Source organism: Zalophus californianus, chromosome 3, assembly GCF_009762305.2.
Source record: "Zalophus californianus isolate mZalCal1 chromosome 3, mZalCal1.pri.v2, whole genome shotgun sequence".
In the NCBI taxonomy this organism is placed as follows: Eukaryota; Metazoa; Chordata; class Mammalia; order Carnivora; family Otariidae; genus Zalophus; species Zalophus californianus.
The window spans coordinates 72015399-72030725 of record NC_045597.1 but is presented as its reverse complement, the minus strand read 5'-3'; the positions used below and the strand labels follow the sequence as shown (position 1 = coordinate 72030725).

The 15327-nt window shown below is 44.4% G+C and overlaps 1 protein-coding gene and 1 pseudogene across 2 annotated transcripts in view; one reads left to right on the top strand and one right to left on the bottom strand.

Moving 5' to 3' along the window:
* Positions 1–354, bottom strand: part of SLC7A1 (solute carrier family 7 member 1) — a 78554-nt gene extending 78200 nt beyond the window's left edge. For both annotated transcript variants that reach the window (XM_027589354.2, XM_027589353.2), the window contains exon 1: positions 106–354. The gene's annotated coding sequence lies outside the window, so the exon portion shown is untranslated. The remainder of the gene's footprint in view (positions 1–105) is intronic.
* An 8395-nt stretch (positions 355–8749) lies between these two features.
* LOC113919227 lies at positions 8750–9352 on the top strand (annotated as a pseudogene).
* Positions 9353–15327: the final 5975 nt, after the last annotated feature.

Here is a 15327-nt window from a genome sequence, read left to right as displayed (position 1 = left end):
GCTCCCTGCGCCGCCCTCCCGCGGCCCCACGCGCCTCCGGGGGCCCCTCCAAGGTGACCCGGACCGGGGCAGCTGTCCCGGCGCCCGCGGGGGCCGGGCACTCACCGAAGCGGCTGACGGGCGGCCGGTGGCAGGATGCGGGCTAATCCGCCGAGGGGCTCAGGCACGCGCTACTGGAAGGACGGCCGCTCGGACGGAGGCGCGGCGCGCAGGGGGCGGGAGCAGGAGCTGCGGTTAGCGGATGCCGGCTGGCCTCGCGCCCCGCCCGGCAGTTGACCTGCGGCTCACACCTGCCGGCGCCGACTGAATGGAGCGTAGAGGGCGGGCGGACTCCGGCGCCGGGTTTCATCAGCCGCGCGCCCGGCCCCCGCCCCCGTCCCTCGCGCCCGCCCCTTGGCCCTGGCAGCCCAGGCCTGCTCGCGCGCGTCACCGTCGGGCACCAATAGGAGCGCGGCGCGGCGGCGGCGGCAGGGACCGAGGAGGTGGGCGGGGCGTCTTCGCGCCCAGAACCCAGACCTGGGGTTCCCCCGGCGGGAGGGCGGGTGGCTGCTCCCGGCGCCTTCGCTGCCGCCCCGCCCGCTTGTTGCCATTTTTCCGCCAATCGGAGCCGGCGGCGCGACTGCATCCTCCGGTCTTCTGACAGCCGGGACCGCGCGGGCCAGGGTTAGTGCCACAGGCTGGGCAGCGCTACCCAGAGCGGCGGCCCCCAGCGAGCTGACACCGAACTCGCCACCAGTGTTCCTTTTCCAGAGATAAAACATCTGGGAGGTACTTCAAGGGTTTGTTTGTTTGTTTTAAGTAAATCTCCATTTCTTTGTCATTGGATTATTATTGCTATTCCTTTGTTTTTAATAAATAACTTATTCTTGCCCCTCCCTTGTCTGGAAGGGCCCTGAAGCCTGAATCGGCCTGTGTCACAAGCACACCTGACCGGCTGGCTAGTCAAAGCGGCTTACATCCAGAGTTACTTTCCCCTAGATGGCAAAAACTTTAGAACCAAATCCCAAAGTGCTCACCTCACAAGCTCCCTCTTTATTGTCTCTCTTTGCTGCAAAAACCCACACAAGAACCACAACCTACAGAGATGCAGTAATCTGTGCCACGGGAGACGTGAGCGGGTCATAGATTAATCCTGCCAGACTCCTTATAACTTTGTTAAAAACAAACAACAACAAAACAAAACAAAAGCACAGAAAAATAATAGTGCAGTGTTCGTGGCCTCTGAATCCTCTCCACACCTTCCAACGCCCCCCCCAACACACACACAATGTCCTTGGTCAGTAATGGGGGCTCACTGTCAGCCACTGGATATGAAACCGTCTTGGAACCACACTAGCAGTTTATAAAATACATAACTGCATGGTGTTAGCTTCAGAAAGGTTATAGGGAACACACAGAAATGAGTTAATATTGATAAAGCACTTTGAACACTGTCAAAATGAACAGTTTGGTGTCATAATAAGCAGCTAGGTATGTGCTATTTTAAAACAAATTTCGGTTTCAATTGTGCAGTGATGAAATGATGCCCTTGAGTTGCGTTATGAAGGTCTCCTGTGCTGGAGCTTTTCCTGAATCCCACACAGCCCCCTTCACTTGCTGACAAAGCCATCAAAAGGATGTCCCCCTTCCCACAGAAGGAAGCCTGCTGTGATTCAAGGACCTCCTCTTTGCCTTTGTACCAGATCTGGATTAGAATCTGGGAATTCTACCATTTCATTTGCTGTGTGATCTTCTGCAGAGCTATTTCATCTCTGTTTGGGAGTGTATAAACCTTATATTCTTTTTTTTAAAAAACCTTATATTCTTATCAGAAGTCTATCCCTTAATGTTTGAAATATGATTGTGGGATTTTTTTTTAAAAGACTCTTGGCAGTAAAATAGAATCTAGTGGGTTGTAGAAATGCACTGTTTGGGCAACACAGAGAGGGGACATAGAGTTAATGTGTAAATTCCGAGAGCAAGTGCTCCAGGCCCTGATGGGTGTATGGGGAGAACTTAACCAAGGGGATATTTAGCACTGTGCTCAGTTTAACAATCCAACCCAGCAGGTTTTGTCTTCAGGAAGACATCAGGAGAACCTCAGTGATAAGGTGCATAAGCAAGCAACTTCCTGGCAAAAAGGATTCAGTGTGAGCAGGGAAAAAAATGATTATGCTCAAAGTCTCAGCAGGAATTCTTAATCTCAGGAAACAAACTGAGGGTTGCTGGAGTGGTGGGAGGGATGGGGTGGCTGGGTGATAGACATTGGGGAGGGAATGTGCTATGGTGAGCGCTGTGAACTGTGCAAGACTGTTGAATCACAGATCTGTACCTCTGAAACAAATAATACAATATATGTTAAAAAAAAAAAAGAAGATAGCAGGAGGGGAAGAATGAAGGGGGGAATTCGGAGGAGGAGACGAACCATGAGAGACTATGGACTCTGAGAAACAAACTGAGGGTTCTAGAGTGGAAGGGGTTGGGGGGATGGGTTAGCCTGGTGATGGGTATTAAAGAGGGTATTCTGCATGGAGCACTGGGTGTTGTACACAAACAATGACTCATGGAACACTACATCAAAAACTAATGATGTATGGTGATTAACATAATAAAAAATTAAAAACATAAAAGTTAGGGGAAAAGCTTTAAAAAAACTGGTTGAATGTTTTAAGTAAAGCTAAATTTCAGGCAGATTAGGATTTATTTGCATAGCAGGTCCAGAGGGACTGTGAGTGACAGGCAACCTTGATTAGAATCAAGGAGCAAATGAGCCATGATTTCAAAGACCAGTAAGGAAAGGAGTTGCTAGCATTTAGGCTCTGGAAAGCACCTTCTAAGGTTAAACTTGACAGACCAAGTCCCAGCCTAGCACCATCAGGCAGGATGGGGGTTATAAACAGGCAAAGAATCAGAGTCAGACAGATGTGGTTTTCAACTCTACCTCACTGCTGGCCTAGGTAAATTGCGTCTTCTCCTCTCTTGGCCTCAGTTTCCTCATCTGCAAAATAGGGAGTTAACTACCTGCTAGATAGGCATAACTTCATGGTGACAATGAAAAATATGTAGTCAGTAAAGCTGAAGAAAAAAAGAAAAATATGTGTAAAGGTGGAACAGAAAAAGAGACCCCAGAAATAGATCCACAAAAGAGCCAACTGATCATTGACAAAGGAGCAAAAGCAATTCAACGGAGAAAGGATAGTCTCTTCAACCAATGGTGCTGGAACAACTCGACATCCACGTGCAAAAAAAAAAAAAAAAAAAAAATCACAAAAGTTAACTCAAAATAAATCATAGACCTAAGTGTAAAATGCAAAATGAAAAAATGCTACAAGATAATAGAGTAGAAAACCTAAGTGACCTTTAGGTTTAGTGATGACTTTTTCAATACAACGCCAAAAGCACAATCCACAAAAGAAAAAATTGATTAAGTTGGACTTCATTAACATTAAAACCCTCTGCTCTATAAAAGACACTGTTAAGAGAATGAAGAGACAAGTCATGGATTGGGAGAAAATCTTTGCAAAACACATACCTGATAAAATACTGGTACCCCAAATATACAAAGAACTCTTAAAACCCAACAATGAGAAAACAACCCAATTTTTTAAATGGGCAAAAGACTTGAACAGACACCTCATCAAAGAAGATATACAGATGGCAAATAAGCATATGAAAAGATATTCAACATCATATGTTGTTAGAGAACTGTTAATTAAAATAATGAAATACCACTGCATACCCACTGAATAGCTAAAACCCCAAACACCTATACCACCAAATGCTGGCAAGGATATGAAACAACTGGAACTCTCATTCATTGGTGGTGGGAATGCAAAATGGTACAGCTACATTGGAAAACACTTCAGCAATTTCTCACAAAACAAAACATAGTCCTACCATATAGACCAGCAACTGCATTCCTTGATATTTACCCAAATGAGTTCTGTCCACACAAAAATTTATATACGAATGTTTACAGCAGCTTTATTCATAATTGCCAAAACTTGGAAGCAACCAAGATGTCCTTCAATAAGTGACAACAAATAAGCCGCAGTATATCCAGTCAACCATTTCTTGATAAAAAGAAAGGAGCTATCAAGCCATGAAAAGACATAGAGGACTGTTACATGTATATTGCTAAGTGAAAGAAACCAGTTTAAAGAAGCAACACACTATATAATTCAAACTTCTGGAAAAAGCAAAATTATAGGGAAATAAAAAGATCAGTAGTTGAGGGGCGCCTGGGTGGCTCAGTCGGTTAAGCGTCTGCCTTCGGCTCAGGTCATGATCCCAGGGTCCTGGGATCGAGTCCCACATTGGGCTCCCTGCTCCGCGGGAAGCCTGCTTCTCCCTCTCCCACTCCCCCTGCTTGTGTCCCCTCTCTCGCTGTGTCTCTCTCTGTCAAATAAATAAATCTTTAAAAAAAAAAAAGATCAATAGCTGCCAAGGGCTGATGGGGGGGTAGGGGTGGGAGGGATGAATAGATGGAGCACAGGGTATTTTTAGGGCAGTGAAACTACTTCAGATGATACTGTAATGGTGGATACGTGTCCTTATACATTTGTCCAAACCCATAGAGTAGATGACACAAAGAGTCAACCTTAACATAAACTATAGAAGTGGGCGCCTGGGTGGCTCAGTGGGTTAAGCATCTGCCCAGGTTAAGTGGGTTAAGCATCAGCTCAGGTCGTGATCCTGGGGTCCTGGGATCAATCCCACATCGGGCTCCCTGCTCTGCCTGGAACCTGCTTCTCCCTCTGCCTCTCTCTCTCTCTCTCTCTCATATGAATAAATAAATAAAATCTTTTAGAAAAACTATAGAATTTAGGTAATAATAAGATTCAATATTGGCTCATCAACTGTCACAAATGTACTACACTAATTTAAGAAGTTAATAATATGGGAAGCTGAGTGGGGGAAAGGGAGCATATGGAAACTTTCCGTATGTACCCCTCAATATTTTTGTAAACCTGAAACTGTAGTATATGTAGTATTTATATCTAAATATTATAGTGTATATATAAAATACATTTATATAACACTACATATTATATATAAAACTATATATTATATATATAATTAGACTACCCAGTGGACCCTTGAACAAAATAGGGGCTAGGCCACCAAATTCCCTCCTCCCCATACCCCACCCCACCCCCAGGCAGTTAAAAATCTGTATAACTTTTGACTCCCCAAAAACTTAACTACTAATAGCCTACAATTGACTGGAAGTCTTACAGATTACATAAACAGTCAATTAACATATATTTTGTATGTTATATGTATTATATACTACATTCCTATAATATAGCTAGAAAAAAATTGTTATTAAAAAAATCATAAAGAAGTGAACATACATTTACAGTGCCATACTGTAAAAAATATGTGGACCTATACTATTCAAACCTGTGTTGTTGAAGGATCAACTGTATATTATCTACATTTAGATATAATATAATGAAGTATATTTATATACACATATATATGTAAAGCACCTGGTATAGGTCTACATATAGAAAGTATTCACTTAATAATTGTTATTACTAAGCAGATCAAGGAAACAGAGCTCCTTCATTTTCTAATGCTTCAAGACTGTATCCTGGACTGGTTAAGCATGTAGGCTCTGGAGTCAGAGAACATGGCTTCAGATCCTGGCTTTGCAACTGCTAAGCTACATATAGTTAGGCAAATTACTTCATTTGCTCCAAGTTTCGCTCTTCTCATTTCTAAAACAAGGATTATGGTGCTGGTGATGAATGAATGGCGATATTCATGGAAAGCATTTAGTACCCTAGCTGGTACCATAATGAATGCCCAGAGAACGTTACTATTAACTTCAGTGGCTAGACTGATTTGTGGGGTCATGCGAAATGCTGAATTGGAGCATTTCATTTTCCATAATAAAGGAGTGTTCTTACAACCAGAAACTTTGCAGGAGAAGGCTGTCAGTTGTTGGCCCTGTAAGGACTGAGTGGTTAAACCATCACTCTCCCGGCTCCCTGGGGGTCCAGGTGGGGAGGGAAAGAACATCACTGCATTCTTCAGAAGACCTCTAATGTTACCTGACCAGCTTCTTTTTGTTCTTCTGGAACCAGCACTATCCCCTTTTCTGGGAGATTCTGCTCTTGTCCTCCCAACCTCCCCCACTCTTGCATCTTCAGTAGGGATGACCAGCTCACAGAACCCCATCACTTGTCAGCATAGAAATGTTGTTGGGGGTGGGAGGCCCCTGATCCAAGCCAATTATTTCCTGGCTACAGCGAGGACCCACAGCATGTGGGTAGATGACATGAACTGAGGTCACCTTAGAAGCCATCCCAAGTCCTTTGGGAATTGGAAGAAAGAGAAGTCTCTTTCCTCCCTGACAGCAGACCTGGACAGGTGTCAGCCAGGTACCAGCAGCAGGCACAGTTGCAGCGGTGTGGAATTAGCCAGCCTGAGAGAAGTGGACACAGGAAAGTCTAAGGGGAGGGATGAAGTGAGTGCTAATAGTGCCCAAGTCCCCATTCCAGTGCTCACTGAGGCCGCCCATCTGGAGAAGAGCCAGAGAGATGTTCCTTTTTGCCAAAGCCATTTGTGTTGGGTGTCTGTCACTTACATCCAAAAGAGTCCTAATTAATACAGCTTTTCTATCCTAGGGACAGTCTCCCCTGGGCCAGATGGGAAGAATTATAAACACCTTGACAAAACATTGCCCCTCTGGAAGAGACAGTGACATGCCTGGCGTCCATTAGCATTGAAAAGTACAGCCCTTGGGCTTAGAGGATTTGACGATTGGTTAGCTGTTAGAGAATGAAATCAGATCTCTGCCAGATTTTCAGGAGACCTTTGAAGCCAGCTGTATGCATGACTGTGTTACAGTAGAAAGTGCTTTTCCTTCACCACAAAGACGGTGTGCCTACCCTCGAGCAGAAGGGTCTTTCTTACAATGTACATCCTTGTTAGAATATACAGCTGTAAGAAAATGTGAGAGATGCCCACAAAGATTTATGTCCATGTATATTTATCACAAGGTTATTTATAATAACAAAAGAAGAAAGCTCATAAATGTCCAAATATAAAGAGTTGGCTAAATACATTCAGATCCATCCATAAAATGGAATAGAATATTAAGCTGCCATTAAGTATGTTTTCAAACAATATTTAATGTTGTGGGAAGTACTCAGATTGTAAGAATGAGATACAGTATTTTTGTCTGCATAATTTTATATATACACACATATACACTTACATTAACATATATAAGCATATATTCTATACAGACATATTACATATAATCAAGCTGGAAACATAAAAATGTTGTCCCTAGAAGGAGTTTTAGTTGTTTTGTATACTTACTTACCTCAATATTCTGCATTGAAAATTTACAACAAACTCAATAGATGTTATTAAAAATCAGGATTGTAGACAAAACAAGATGAAATTCTGCCTCCAGCCCCATCATCCCCCCCAAAATCTATATAGTCAAATAACACCCATGCCTTCATCCTCAACTCTCACTAGCCTTTGTGGTTTGTCAAGAAACCAGCTCAGGCCTGCCATTCAACTATTGACAAGCTTTTCAGGCATTTAGTGCCAGGTAACCAGGGACACAGAGCATGAGCTCTCAAAAGTTGAGGGCGCCCTATCTTCTCCATACATATTCAAAATAAAAATATTAAAATAATGGAGTCAGTTAAGGGGCCGATTCCTGATTTTGGCTCAGGTCGTGATCTTAGGGTTGTAAGACTGACCTCCACATCGGGCTCTGCTCTCAGTGTGCAAAGTCTGCTTAGGATTCTCTCCCTCTTCCCCTCCCCCTCCCCTTTGTCCACCACCCTCCCCACCCCCCCAGCCCTCCTGGCTCACACACCTACTCTCTTTCTAAAATATATACATATATATATATATACATACATATATATATACATACATATATATATAAATAAGTATGAAGAAGTCTAACCATTTCTGTTTTTTTCCCTGCTGCCCTGATTCCCTTCAATGTTTTTCTTTCTTTAACATTACATTTTTTTCAAATTAAAACCTTTTGGAGCCCCTGTTTAACTAGAGCCCTGGGCTTGGGCTTGCTTTGCCAGGCCAGCCCTCCAGTACTGACGGGAAGTAAGCTCTAACCTGAGCCCTGAGCCCTGGCAGGAGTCACCACTGAGAGAGGCATCTTCCTCATTCACCTTCCCAGTTTAAATTTGCTTCAGATGTGAAGGCCAATGGTCCGTACTTCCTATTGGGTTTCCATAGTGTTTGGAAGTATTTTGTGCCCCATGAAAAAAGTTTTTAACTTAATTCCCATACTTTTGCTGTGTCCTTTAACATACAAAATCCACTGACATATAAATTTAGGAAACACATGACAACATTCTAGATTATATACGGTGTTAGGGACTGAATTGTGTCCCCCTAAAATTCTAATGTTGAAGCCCTAATCCCCAGAACTCAGAATGTGACTGTATTTGGAGGTAGGGCCTTAAAAGAAGTGATTAAATTAAATGAGGCCCTAATCCAACATGACTGGCATCTTTATAAGAAAAGAAGGTTAGGGCATATAGAGAGATACCAGGGATGTGTGAGCCCAGAGGAGGGGCCATGTGAGGACACGATAAGAGGACAGCCATCGACAAGCTTCAGAAGAAGCTAAGCTTGCACCTCAGTCATGTGTCAGCCCAAGATGGCTGCCCTCAGGCCAGTTGAGCAAAGGTTGGACTGAGCCCCAGCGTGGCGGAGGAAGACTGCTGGAGGCGCCAACGGCTATGAGGAGAGCATAAGGCTCTAGATGGAAAATCATGAACCAGATGATACTGTCATGGAAAACTTAATTTTCAATATCATAACCAAAAAAATTAACCAACTCCCAGAAGCAGAAAGAATCTACTTGAGCATGGATCGATATGTATTGGACTTAATGCTGCTTTCTGTGGTCTCACAGCAAATAGTCTCTTTCGACTCATCTTCAATGGGACACAGGCTCATATGGCTTGTCACAGCTGCTGGCTTACCAATGGCAGTGATCTCAGTTTTGACAGGGCGTGTATCCTACAAAGGTTTGGTAAGTTGACCTTTGAATACAGTTGATTTGAATTGTGAAATCTGTACCATAACATGGGGTGGATTGGTTGGTCTTGTTTTTGGGAGTCTGTACCCTGTTTTCTCGGCTCTACCTGTGAATGGTGGCTTCGCAGCCAGGTATGAGTCAGCCCTGCGATCAGAGAAAGGAAACATCTTAACCTACTGGATTAGAATTTCTAAGCCTGTCTTTAGAAAGATTTTATTTCCCATTTTTCTCCAGACTGTGTTTGCAGCATACTCCAAATCTAGACAATATAAACTAACTATAAAGGCTCTTCAGTCACCTGAACTTGGCCTAGAAATTCAGTGACTGTTAAACAAATGTGTACACAAAAATAAAGTCTAACATGTGGGGGGAAAACAAAACAAAACAAAACCTAAGGATGTTGGCACCTTGATCTTAGACTCCCAGCCTCCAGAACTGTGAGAAAATAAACCTCTGCTGTTTAAGGACCCCCGTCTCATTACAGGAGCCCTAGCAAATTAATATGTGGTGGAAATCGTATTTTCAAAGAACTGTCAGAGTGCAAATGTCATGACCTAAGCACCAGCAGCGCAAACCTCTGGTTGTGCAGAAGCGGGGAGGTCCCATGCTGGTCACGGGACCAAGTAGAGGCAGAGCCAGGGCCTGGGACTGGCAGTGCAGGGCTCTTCGACACTTAAGACCCATGTCTCCATTTGCTTATCCGTCAATTTGTTGCCATAAAGGTGTTTCACACAGTTACTCTCTCCCACTTGGCTCCTGTGCCCAGTGTGGATGATGGGAAAACCTTCGAGATCTCCTCCTTGTCGACAGCATTTGCAGTGTCCTAGCTGTGCTACCCCCACAGGCAGCCCACTTGCTCTCAGCTGATGTGAGCACTCTGCTATGAGCTTCGGAAAGCTGTTGTTTCCCACAGCGAGCAGAGGGGCAGAGTGGGGAAAACTGGACTTTGGCATCAGATAGGCATGGGCGTGACTCTGGACTCCATTGCTTATCAGCTTGTGACTTTGATCAAGTTATTTAACATCTTACGGTCTCCTTAAGACAGGGCAGCACTATCTACTCTTGACTGATTGTTGGGAGGATTAAATGAGATAATGTGTGAAAGGGAGGTGGGGGGTGTCAACAAACACTCCCTCCTACTTTGTGTTCTTTCCTCCATCCTCCTACTATTTATTCTTCTCCTCTTCTGACTGGAAGAAGAGGAATCCAAGAAAAAGTCATGGACCCTTATACCTAGACTTCTGAGACTCTTCCGCTGTCCTTTCCACCTGTCTCACTCAACCAGGGAAGGTCTGCTTATAGACCTTAGGGTTCTGCATGGCACCTGGAGGCAGCTCACCAGATCATTACCTTTTGTGAGGCTTAGCTAATTTCTGCAGGAATTTGATCTGGCAGAAGCCATCTCTTTCTTTGGATTTCTAGAAAAGCATGCCACTTGAGTGATATACCAGCTTCAGCGAAGCCTAGCACGGTGGTTTCTGCACTCGGGAAATGTTCATTGCTCATGAAGTTTTCTTGCCATATTAAGATTAAAAAAAAATATGAGATCTCAGCTCACCCAAACACCCCAGAAGTTTCTCCCTGGCAGAGCAAAAGTAGAACTTTTATGCAAAGACATTTTGGGCTTCTCAACAGTGTGTCCATATCTCTAGCCGTCCCATTCCCGCCTCGAGCTATGCTCACCTCACAACCTCGGAATTAGGTCTCTGTGCTTGCATCTTACACTGAACATTCCTCCTAAGAGAGTGGGCTAAGGCCACAAGCCCAGTGCAGTGGCTGAGAACACCGGTGGTAGATACAGAGTTACTTGTGGGACTTTCAGTGGGTAATTGACCTCTTCAGACCTTTGTTCCCTCATCTAAAAAAATAGGAAAGCTAATAAGCTAAGGAACTAATAAGCTGCTCTAAGAGTTGAGAGAAAGCCGGAAAGGCCCCGGAGCAGTGCCTGGCACATAATAATAATGACTCCATGAAGGCTACCCATCATTATTATTACTATCATCAAATTTTTCACCCAATGCATGCTTCACATAAAAGGAAATAGCAGCAGAATACCTTCATTAGTATCTCATCATTTTATTCTCCGACTACTAAGAGGCTTAGTGGAGAAAAAAAGCCACAGGGGCATAGTATTTATGAAGGCCTTTTCAATATGAACCAACAGCACACCCCGAAGTTGACAAGCTGAAAGCAACAAGGCCGTCAGCAGAGGGTTGGTCGTAATGCAGAGCATGGGCAGCTGTTGGGCAGCTGAGGATGTTAGCTAGAGCAGGGTTTCCCACTCTCTCCACTATTGACGTTCGGGGCCAGAGAATTCTTTGTTGCCTTGTGTATTGTACAAAAGTCAGCAGGACCCCTGGCCTCTACCACTAGGTGACAGTTGCACCCTCCCACAACCAAAAATGTTTCCAGGCATTGCCAAATGGCCTCTGGAAGGCAAAATCACCCCCCTTTAAGAGCCATCGGCATAGAGGAGCGTCTGATTGTCTTGTATTGGGTATTGAATTCCGTCTCTTAGGTGAAAAGAGAATACGCGATCACAGCAGGTGGGGCTGAGATTCAGCTGGCTAGCACCATTTCAACTGAACCACTGTTTATAGTCCTGCACCCATTCTGATGGATTGGTGCCTATGCCAAGATAATTCGCGCATCGTGGTGAAACTTAGGTTGAGGTTTCTCTAAAAAGCCAAGGTTAAAGCAGATCTTAGCTGTTCACGTACTGAAGGCAAAGTTCATTCAAAGAGTATCATGGTGGCTAAAAGTCATCAGATGATTGTCATTCTACCACAAAGGCTTCCAACAATGCCTCAGTATGGTCTTTTCACTCACTGTTACCTTCTTCCTCATCTTTCCCAACCACAGTACAGAATGATATTTCAGACTACTTGACCTTAATCATGACCATAAGCTACTTACCTGGTTCTGGACTTGGGTAGAACAGGTGTTAAGAGCTGACTGTGCTCCAAATGTCTCTGTAAATAGAAATATACCACTTCTGATTATGTATCCTTAGGCTCTAGGGTGATGCATGCATACCATGGTTCTCCACAGGATGGTTTCAGACTTTGGGTCCCAGAGTGCTTGCAGTGGAGATGGTGACCTATTATAAAATGAAAGACATCTGGAAATGTTGCCACTGGTTTTGATCTATGTCCAGAAAAGTTCTCCAATATGGGGAAAAGGAGATGGGGGACAACCAGAAAATGGCAATACCAATGAATTCAGGGCCCAGGGAAAAATTAAAGATTAATTAGGTTGGGTTACTCCCTAAGACTAGCCCATCTGCCAAATAGAATCATACAACTGCCATAGGCAACCACGTAGTTGTAGCAATGTTGTTAAAACCATTGGGATAATGGGCCACCCATGGTGAGCCTTCTCAAAAAGACCAATTTAGATAGAGGTATGGTGTTTGGTAAGAACCCTGGGGGCCAAAATTCTGGATATGAGTAGGGAATTCAATGTCGTTTATCATCTGGATCCTTAGTCATTGAATGGGCTTATCAGTCTCTGGAAACAAAGCTCTGAAAGAATGTGAAGGGCAGTGGAGAAGCAGGGATGCTAAGGTCCCCCAACATGCTCACGTCTATCACCAGGCCTGTCTCTCAGAGGTGCTTTGGGGTCTGCCCACATGCAGTTCCCTACCTGGAACGCCCCCCCTCCCAGTTCACTTACCTAACTATCTATTCATTTACTACCTGTGGGGATTTGAGGGTGTTACTTAACTTCTCTGTCCTCAATTACCTTTTCTATGAAATGGACAAAATAATGGCTCCTATTTCAGAAGTTGTGGTGAATATTAATGGGAATGCATACGTAAAGTGCTCAGCACAGTGCCTGGCACACAGCAAGCCGGCAATAAATGTTAGCTATTGCTATAAAAATTGTTATTCATCCTTCCCACGTCAGTTTCCTCCAATAAACCTTTCTTGATGCTCTTAATCTGGTACATATGTTATCTTCAGGGGTTGCCAAAAAGTGTTCCAGAGTACACCTCACAGATTCTTTAGTGCAGCCTCAGGATGGACCCACAAACAGGACCTGCCAGGAATAAAACCTCAAAGTTCTGGGCACAATTATTGATACAGTAGTAAGCATGGACCAAAAAAAGCTTTTTGAATAATTGAGGAGTTTGCTATGGGGACTGGGAGAAAAAGGAGCTCTCTTTTTATGAGATCTCATGTACTAAGGGTGATGTTTTTCTGGAGTTAACGATGGCTATCTCTGCCAGCAAGAAAGCCTGCCTGAGAATGAAGAAGACACAGAAGAAAGCAAAGGTCAGAGAGAGATAGAGGTAAGGCAGTGAGGATGATGGGGACAGAGAGACTGGATTACACTGTTGGGACCCTGGATCCAGCCAACCCTAAAGACAGAAGTACCCAGGGTTGGGCGCCTGGGTGGCTCAGTTGGTTAAGCAACTGCCTTCTGCTCAGGTCATGATCCTGGAGTCCCCGGATCGAGTCCCGCATCGGGTTCCCTGCTCGGCGGGGAGTCTGCTTCTCCCTCTGAACCTCCCCCCTCTCATGTGCTCTCTCTCTCTCAAGTAAATAAATAAAAATCTTAAAAAAAAAAAAGAAGTACCCAGGGTTGTTAACGCTGTCAGTAAATAGCCTCTTTTTATCTACGCTAGATTGAATTTGGTTTCTCTCACTTGTTATGAAGAGTCTTGATTAGCACGCCATACTTCTCCATTCATTACGCGTATTACATTTCATTTAAATTATTTAATTATCTATCTTCCCCCAGCTAGGCTGAAATTCCGTAAAGGCAAGGCCCTATCCTACCCGTCCATGGATGTGTGCTAAGCAGAGTGCCTGCCCAGAGGAGGGCTGCAAACGTTTGTGAAGTGATGAATGATGAATTACCTGAGGGGATTTCCGACAAGAATCATAGATTCTACATGAAGCAATGATGGAAAGGATAAAGCCCCACTGTCTTTTCTGAACTTCTTTCCAGCTGAACACAAATTAGAAATCTTATCCCCCCCTCAAAAAACATCTTCCACTTCTTTATCTCCCCTCCCTCTCATTTCTCAGAGAAACAGAGGCAATGAGAACATTGCAGTCTGTTGGAGACCAGGGGTCCCCGGTGCCATGATATGAGGCTCTATTAAGGAGAAGGGAGATGTAGATGCTTCAGAGGTAATACTCTTGGGTGCACCATATTTAGCAATTATCTCATTAAACCATCAAGTTTTTGAAAATGTCCAAAGATAAACATTGCTGTTCATTTTGTTTTAAAGATTTTATTTATTTGTCAGCGAGATCGGGAGAGAGAGTAGGCATGTGAGCACACAAGCAGGGGGGCAGCGGGTGGCAGGCAGAGGGAGAAGCAGGCTGCCTGCTGAGCAAGGAGCCTGATGCGGGACCTGATCCCAGGATCGGGATCCCTGGGAACATGACCTGAGCTGAAGGCAGACGCTTAACTGACTGAGCCACCCAGGCATCCCAGTATTGCCGTTCTTAGTAACAATTTCCCTAGGAGACATTGGGCACAAAACTGAGGAAAGTACAATCTGTCCCTGACTTCTTTCTCTGAGATTCGTGTTTTTGCTATCACAGCCAACCATAGTTTGAAATAGTCAAAACCAGAAACAAACGATCACTTCTCCATGTTAGTCAAGAATCACTCAATTGCAGGACGCCTGGGTGGCTCAGTTGTTAAACGTCTGCCTTCGGCTCAGGTCATGGTCCCAGGGTCCTGGGATCGAGCCCTACATCGGGCTCCCTGCTCGGCGGGAAGCCTGCTTCTCCCTCTCCCACTCCCCCTGCTGTGTTCCCTCTCTCACTGTGTCTCTCTCTGTCAAATAAATAAAATCTTTAAAAAGGGGCACCTGGGTGGCTCAGTCATTAAGCGTCTGCCTTTGGCTCAGGTCATGATCCCAGGGTCCTGGGATCGAGCCCTGCATCAGGCTCCTGGCTCAGCGGGAAGCCTGCTTGTCCCTCTCCCACTCCCCCTGCTTGTGTTCCCTCTCTTGCCGCTATGTCTCTCTCTGTCAAATAAATAAATAAAAATCTTTTTAAAAAAATCACTCAATTGCAAGTAATCTACATCTGATTTAAACAACTGTAGGGAAATTTGGAAGTTCACTGTTATATAACTGAAAAGTTTAGGATTTGCCAGCTATACATAAGGCTGAAGCCAGGTCCTCAAAATCTGTCTGGCTCTCTCCATTTTACAGTTTTTCTGATGGCTGTATTTTCTGCCAAATCTCTCCAGGGTAGAAACGATGGTCGTTGAAGTGCCGCACAGAATCCATTTCAACCCTACAAAAAACACTCTAATAGGCTCCGCTTGGG